Raw genomic sequence first — 8,952 nt, forward strand, 5'->3', positions numbered from 1 at the left:
TGCTTAGAACTTGGTTCTAAGATGCCAAGGTGATCTACTTCATTCCAAGCAATCACCAGTCATCTTGACTTTTGTCTTGCCACTGGACTTTAATGACTCTTGAAGAAAGAGGGAGGCCCACAATTTCATACAACACTACTTCACTTAAGTCCAATTTATGTGTGAGTTGAAAGACATCATCCATACTATTTTCCCATCTTTATCAATGTCAAAGTCTGGTGGCAATGAGCAAGTGAGGAAGCAACAGGTATGGATATATGGGAAGCTATAGTCATGACATTGTACAGAGGTATAGCCCAGGGTATAGCTTCATTTTCTCACTGGACTGAAGCAGCAGTGGGATTTGGCAGCTCCCTAGGTGTCTCAACAGCCTTTCTTTCTTTTTTTAAAAAAGTAATAAACAGGGGACGGCTAGGTGGCGCAGTGGATAAAGCACCAGCCCTGGATTCAGGAGGACCTGAGTTTAAATCCAGCCTCAGACACTTGACACTTACTAGCTGTGTGACCCTGGGCAAGTCACTTAACCCTCATTGCCCCACAAAGAAGAAAAAAGTAATAAACATTTTTATTTATAGTTTTGGGTTCCAATTTTTATCCCTCCTTCCCTCCCTCACCTGCCCCCTCCCAGAATCAGTAAGCAATCAGATTTAGGTTATACATGTATGATTATGTAAAACATTACCATATTAGTCATTTTGTATAAAAAAACTTGAATAAAAGAAAATGAAAAATAGCATGCTTTAGTTCCTTTGGGATTGTCTTGGATCATTGTACTATTGAGAATAGTTAAGTCTTTCACAGTTCTTCATCAAATAATATTGCTGTCTCTGTTCACAATGTTCTGTTGGTTCTGCTCTCTTTACTATATACATCATACAAGTCTTTCCAGACCTTTCTGAAAACATCCTGCTTGTCATTTCTTATAGCACAATAATATTCAATCACCATCATATACCACAGCTTGTTTAGCCATTCCCCAATTGATGAGCATTCCTTTGATTTCCAATTCTTAGCCACCACAAGCTACTATAAATATTTTTTGTACAAATAGGTCTTTTTCTCTTTTTGGAGATGTCTTTGGAATATAAACCTAGCAGTGGTATTGCTGGGTCAAAGGGTATGCACAGTTCCATAGCCCTTTGGCCATGGTCCCAAATTCTCAGAAGCCTTTCTCAATTTTTTCATTTCTGCTTTATTTTCTTTTAAAAATATTTAGTATTTTATTTTTCCCTGATTGCATGTAAAAACAATTTTAAACTTTCATTTTTAAAACTCTGAGTCCCAAATTTACTCCCTTCCTCACTCCTTGTCCCTCCCCTACATTGAAAAGGCAAGCAATTTGATATACATCATACATGTGTAGCCATGCAAAAAATTTCCTTATTAATAAAGTTTTTTTAAAGTATGCTTCTACCCTTTGACGCAGTAATACCACTACTAGGTCTGTATCCCAAAGAGATCATAGAAAAGGGGAAAGGACCCACATGTACAAAAATATTCATAGCAGGGGCAGCTAGGTGGCGCAGTGGATAGAGTACCAGCCCTGGAGTCAGGAGGACCTGAGTCCAAATCCAGCCTCAGACACTTGACACTAGCTGTATGACCCTGGGCAAGTCACTTAACTCCAATTGCCTCACCAAAACAAAAACAAAAACAAAAACAAACAAACAAACAAATATATTCATAGCAGCTCTCTTTGTGGTGGCAAAGAATTTGAAATCGAAGGAATGCCCATCAATAGGGGAGTGGCTGAACAAGTTGTGGTATATTAATGTAATGGAATACTATTGTGCTGTAAGAAATGATGATCAGGCAGATTTCAGAAAAACCTGGAAAGATTTAAGTGGATTGATGCTGAATAAAGTGAGCAGAACCAGGAAAACATTGTACACAGGAACAGCAACATTGTGTGATGATCAATTGTGATAGACTTAGCTCTTCTCAAACGTGCAATGATCCAAGACAGTTCTAAAGAACTCATGATGGAAAATTTTCTCCACATCCAAAAAAAAAAAAAAGACCTCTGGATTCTGAATGCAGATTGAACCATACTGTTTCTACTTTTTGGCTGTTTTTTTTTCCTTTTTTGAGTTTTTTTCCTTGTGTTCTGATTCTTCTTTCACAATATGATTAATGCAGAAATAGGTTTAATGTGATTGTACATATATAACCTATATCAGATTGCTTTCTGTCTTGGGGAGGAGGGAGGGAAGAGAGGGAGGGAGAAAATTTTGAAACTAAAAATCTTATGAAAACAAATGTTGAAAACTGTCTTTACATGTAACTGGAAAATAATAAAATACTTTTATGATTAAAAAAATTAAAAAAAATTAAAAACTATGCTTCAACCTGTATTCAGACACCATCAATTCTTTCTCTGGGGATAGATAGTATTTTTCATCATAAGTCCTTCAGAGTTGTCTTGGATCATTGTATTGCTGAGAGTACCCAAGTCATTCACAGCTGATCATCCCACAACAATGTTGTTACTTTGTACAGAGTACGTTTCACTTTACATCATGAGCACCTTTTTTTAAAGGATTGCACTGCTCACCTCTTGGTATGAAGAAGGGGCTAGAAAAGGTACCCTAACAATTGTTTGCTTCACTAAACCTAACACTGGCCTGCTTACTGTGAGGATCCTACCCCTGTGGTCAAACACAAAATAATGCACAAAACCTTTTGTGAAGATGATTCCACTCACCACTGGTATATGGGATGTGTGCATGCTTATGAATGATGCAAAATCCAATAGACCTCTTGGTGCAAGAAAACTCAGCAGCTATCACATCCAAATAGCAGCCCTGAATGAAATAAGGCTGACAAATGAAGGCCAGCTTACCAAATCTGGAGCTGAATATACATTTTTCTGGAGTGGTCACAGTGATAGGGAGCCCCATGAAGCTAGCATATGTTTCACAATCTTGTTCCTCAATCTTTAAGACAGAGTTTAACTCCATCAAAAGTAAAGTGCAAACAAAGCTTAGAATGATGCAGGATTCTTGGCCCAGTAAAAAGGCTGATGAAATTCAGTTTTTCATAATAATCTAACTTTTCACTAATAATACAAAGTGCTTTTATGATGACCTGAAGGTTTTTTTATGGGCCAAAGACCTATAATGAATCTCAACTACTCAGCATTGATGGAGACACATTGATCAATGATAAGAATGTGATCCTGGAGAGATGGGCTTAACACTTCTATAGTTTTCTTAACAGACCATCATCATCTAACACCGAAGTCATTGACTGTATACCTTAGGTTGAAGTCAGTCCCTCTGTAGCCAAACTTCCAACTGAAGAAGAGCCTTTGAATGCCATTAGGCTCCTGTTATGTGGCAAAACAGCTGGTGCTGATTCTGTTTCAGCTGAGATTTATAAATCAGGGGGTCCACTACTCATACAAAAGCTGACTGAAAGTTTCTGGGTTATAGGGCAAGACAAGGTTATCCCCCACGAGTTCAAAGATGTCTCCATTGTCCATCTCTATAAAGAAAAGGAAAACAGGTTGTCCTGTGAAAATCATGGGGAGAGGGGTCTCTTTCTTAGTCATCGCTGGCAAGATTCTTGCCAGAGTCCTCTTTAATAGACTGATCTTTCACCTGGAAGATGGTCATTAGAATTGAAGTATAGAGAGTAGGGAGAGATGATTTAGATAAACCTTTATTAATTGTCTTAATAGAGTTGAATTATCCAAATTTCCTCTTCACCCTATAATAAAGGGGTTTCAATTATCAGTTCTGAGGACTAGAAACCAATGACCTTGCCTTACAATGCAGATATGCATCATTAGAAGAGGAGCTCTTGTGGTGATTCCAGAAGCAAAAGGAGGTGGGGCTTTCTGATTATCAAAAGCCTTAGACACATATTTAGGGATAATTGTCAAAGCCAATTGTTGGGCAACCTGTTTTTCGATTTTAGGGCAGAAATTTCGATTCTCAAAAGTGCCCTAAATTCTCAAAAATTCTGTACAAATGTACCAACAAGTCATTGAGTAATGGGATTTTTTTTTTTATAGTAATGTAAGTTCTCACAGGGTGTTGAAATCAAAGGAACATTCTTGAGATCAAGGAAATTAATCCTGTTCATACATTTTCAGGAAGATTTTTAAACTTTTAAAAGTTAGTTTGGATTCCTTAAAAGGAATCTCATCCCAATTAGCTAGGAGACAAGTCAGGGGTGTCTACAGAAGAAATGAACTGGCTAGATCCTACACTTTGAAGTGAAAATTTATGTCAGGAATATTTGAACCAGAATCTGAGGGACCCAAAAGAAGAATGATTTCGGAATAACATTTTTCTACCAAATCAGAATCACTAAAACCAATTCACTGAAACTAAATTACAGGCCTAATTTAAATTAAGCCAATTCACTAAAATCTATTCATTGGACCCCCTCAAAATAAGTTTTTATGTCAGTCCAAGCTTTGTTGTTGGTGGCAGCACCAATGCTACACAATAGATAAATGAGACAATAAAAGGAAAGAATGAGATCACTAGATGATTTCTGTCCTATCCTCAATATAACACTGAGATATAAACCAGAGGTACATTCTTACCAGGGTCACTTAACCAGTGACCAAACCACAGCACTGGACCCTACCTAGGTCAAATCAGAACCAGAACCAGAAAAGAAAGGGGATCTCTGAGTAACTCACTGCCATGCTTTTTATACAAGACCACAACCACTGAACTAGGACCACTTAATCAATGGTCAGAAACACTGTGTCAGACCCTAACCCAGGTTGAACCAAAGACAATGGCCAATAACACACAGAGGCAAATCTCTTGTGTATGTGCCTGCAAAAAAAAAAAAAAGATGAAAAAAAAAAGGCATAAGGTATTGAGGCAAATAGCATACAAAGTTTGGGGTGGGGAGGAAATGCCTTGTCCTACCTATTAAAAGCTTGAATTTAAAAAATAAAAAAATAGGGGCAGCTAGGTGGCACAGTAGATAGAGCACCGGCCCTGGAATCAGGAGTACCTGAGTTCAAATCCGGCCTCAGACGCTTGACACTTACTAGCTGTGTAACCCTGGGCAAGTCACTTAACCCCAATTGCCTCACCAAAAAAACAAAAACAAAAACAAATAAAAAGCTAGAGTTTCTCAGTCCAACCCCTGCTTTAGAATCACAGAGGATTGCTTTTCAGAATGTCTGGGTGGCTACCAAACTAAGTACCCCAGAAGTATCAATAGACATTGTTCAAATGAGAGAAATAAACCCCCCAAACATAAAAATACGCAGGACACACATAGAGGACAAAGTGACCTCCTTTTCAGTGATTTCTCCCCCCTCCCCACTTCTTGGACAGTGTTTTTTATGGCCTGGCTGAGTTTTCCCCCTTCAAAATTTCCCCAGGGTAAACATACATTTGTGCACCCTGGAGGACTTCTGCAGGGGAAATCCTGGGCTTTCCAACCTCACTGCTTATCCCTTCATGGTTCACCAAATTTGTTATGTGAAAATATCTCCTCTGAGTTCATGTTGTGGGTAACTACTGCCAAATATATACTCACCACAATGGAGAAGTTATGGAGGTAAAAACCTAGATTTTACTGTTATGCTCAAGAATAGGTTCAGGCCTCAGAGAAGATCTGAATAATTATGAGGATTCTAACAAGGCTTCTTATGGACAAAAGTATGTTAGAGGGACAGAGAAATAATTTATTTACATATTGCAATCTTGTGCATTCCTCTTAGGCCATAAAAGTTAAAGAGAAGACAAATCCATAATCTCATGTTTGCTTCAATGTCATAAAAGTTGAACAAACTTGGTTAAACAGAGTCATAATGTCATATATCTACTAAGGAAACAAACCTCATCAAACAAATGCTGTAGGTAAACTAAGGTTATACATTAAACTATATTTAGAGAATTCACAAATAGATTAATCAAGCAAGAGGATTTATATGTCACCAAAGAGTTAGGAAAAACTGAAATTCTTCCTTTGACTTCTTGTTTTTTATTTTATTTTATTTTTTGGTGAGGCGATTGGGGTTAAGTGACTTTCCCAGGGTCACACAGCTAGTAAGTGTTAAGTGTCTGAGGTCAGATTTGAACTCAGGTACTCCTGAATCCAGGGCCGGTGCTCTATCCACTGTGTCATCTAGCTGCCCCAACTTCTTGTTTTTTATTATGATTTATGATTTATATTTTTCAGAAAACTTTAAAATTATTATACTGTTTAAATCCAACTTTATGTGCTTAGAGATTGTTTGAATCCAGAATGTTGCCCTGACCTCAGTAACTCTCCAGGAATGCTGAAGATGACAATGAGGAATTGTGGGTTCCTCCACGTTCTGGATCCACCCAAGAATGTTTTAGGTCCCCTCACGCAGGTCTTGTTTTGGGTCCACCCAATCTTGTGTTTTGGGTTCCCCTTGTATTTTTGCTTCACACCAATTTTGTTGAATGTTTATTTATGTTTACTCATATCCATTTCAATCTACCTTGCTTTCAAGCTGTTCTCTTAGCCACTGAATGGCTCAGACAAATTGAGACCCAGGAAAGCCCTTAATTTAGAAAGGTCAAGGTCATCCATCTGCATCCTGGGCTATCACCAGTCATCTTGACATTTTGTCTCATCGCTGGACTTCTATGGGTCTGGAGGAGAGAGTGAGGATGCCAACTTTGCCCAGCTCTGTCTCACTTATTTCTAATTCACTTGCAAATCAAGACATCACCCTCATGATGTCATTGATCCTCTCTGAGAATGAAGGATGAACAATACCAACCTTTCTGCCCTCTGGGCAAAATTGTCTAACTGTGCATGTGTGGTTAGTGAATAGGCCTAGCTTTGTCTAAATCCTATAAAATGTAAATCTTCCAGAGCCCTGATGAGGGCGAGCCATACTACCTTTCTTGCTTGCTCTCTACCAAATGACCTAATGTATTTTTTTCTAAAACTATTTCAGATTTTCGAGTTTGTTCTTGTGAACAAAATATCTAATGAATGTTTAAGGCTCTGAGTAAATTTTCTTATCCCATGGGACAGATTTTGGTCAGGTGAGGTTAATATTAACCAAAATTTGCAAGAGGAATGACTCCAAGGCCTGAGTCCCAAATAATAAAAGTAAATTTAAAATTCCCATAACAGAAGTTTCTCCTTACCTGATGCCTTAATGTTCCCCTCTGCAACATCTACCCACTGCTTCTAGTTTTGCTTTTTGGGGCCAAGTCCAATAAGCTTAATTTCTCTTGCATGTGACAATCCTTCAAATAATTCATATCTGTCTCCTGTAAGTTTTATTTTGGAGAAGATTCTTTAGAGGCAATTAGGTGGCACAGTAATTTGAAGTCAGGAAGACCTGAATTGAAATCCTGCCTAGGGCACTTACTAACTTGGCAAATCACTTAACTTCTCTTGGCCTCAGTTTCTTCATCTGTAAAATGGAGAAAACAATTAATACCAGCCACCTCAGAAGTTTCTAGTGAGGAAAAAGTGAGATCAAATTTGCACAGCATTTTGGGAATCACGAAGTACTACATAAATGCTAAACTATTATAATTATTCTCTCCTCCAGACTAAAGTCCTCCTTCAAATGACCTTCCTATAGCATAATCCTGGTGCCCTTAACAATCCTGTTGTCTTTCTCTGCATCCTCTCTAGCTTATTAATGTCCTTTTTAAAATGAGGCTCCCACAATTGAGCCCAGTTGCCAAGAGAACAACAGAACAACCACTTCCCTATTCCTGGAAACTCTACCTCTCAGCATAGCCTAAAATTCATTGACTGCAATATCACACCATGGACTCCTATTGAATTTACCATCCACTAAAATACCCAGAATCCTTTTCAGAGAGTGTCATCTCTCCAATGCATCCCCATCTGGGCTTTGTGAAGATGACTTTTTGGAACCTTAACAATGAAGACATTCTCATTAAATTTTACCTTGTTAGATTCAGTCCAAAAGTCTAACTTGTTGGTATCTTTTTTTGGAGTTTGACTATCATCCAAAATATTACTCATGCTTCTGCATCTTCTATCATTGTCAAATTTGGCAAGGAAACCATGTATACCTTTACTTTTAAAGAGGTTGCCTAGCACAGGGTCAAAAACAGATGCCTAGGGCAAGACGTTAGAGACCTTTTTACAGTTTGGCGTTGAACTATTAATGACTACTCTTTGAGTTAGGTCTTTCAACCTATTCCAAATCCACCTAGTTTCATCTTTTAGGGGCAGCTCCATGGATAGAGTGCTCGACCTAGAGTCAAGAAGACCTGAGTTCAAATCCAGCCTCAGACACTTTTGAGCTGTGTGACCCTGGGGAAGTCACTTAACTTCTCTTTGCCTTAATCCATTGGAGAAAGAAATGGCAAACCACTCCAGTATCTTTGCCAAGAAAACCCCATGGAAAGTAAGGTACAGGGGATCATGAAGACTTGGACATGACTGAACAATAATAAGCCTTATTTTTCCATCCCATCTATAAGAATAGAATGAGAAATTTTGTCAGATGTTTTGCTAAAATATAAGCAAAGGATATCTATAGCATTGCCCCAATTTACTAGTCACACAAGGAAATGAATTTAGCAGTGTGTTATGATGGGGAAAAAATTGGATTTGGAATTAGGGAACCTGGGCTCCAATCCCAGCTCAACCAGTTACCATCTCTATGTGTTACTTAACCTCTCTGGGCAGATGTTTCCTTGGCCATAAAAGATAGGGTTGGGCTAAAAGACTTCTAAAGTCCTTTCCAACTCCAAATATATGACCCTATGACCTGTTCCTCATAAAGTTCTCCAGGCTGTTTATAAGTTTTGTTTTTCTTGCTTTCTCAATGGGAGGAGGAGAAAGTGGGAGGGAAAGACTTTGGATACCAAAATAATAAATTGAATTTCTAAAAATTACATTTCAAAAAATAAAGTATTAAATCTGACACAGTAAAAAAATAAAAATAAGCAGACTGTTTGTCATCTAATGTTCTAGTCATTCAATAACAACCCTTTT

Source organism: Dromiciops gliroides, chromosome 2 (assembly GCF_019393635.1).
Source record: "Dromiciops gliroides isolate mDroGli1 chromosome 2, mDroGli1.pri, whole genome shotgun sequence".
Lineage (NCBI taxonomy): Eukaryota > Metazoa > Chordata > Mammalia > Microbiotheria > Microbiotheriidae > Dromiciops > Dromiciops gliroides.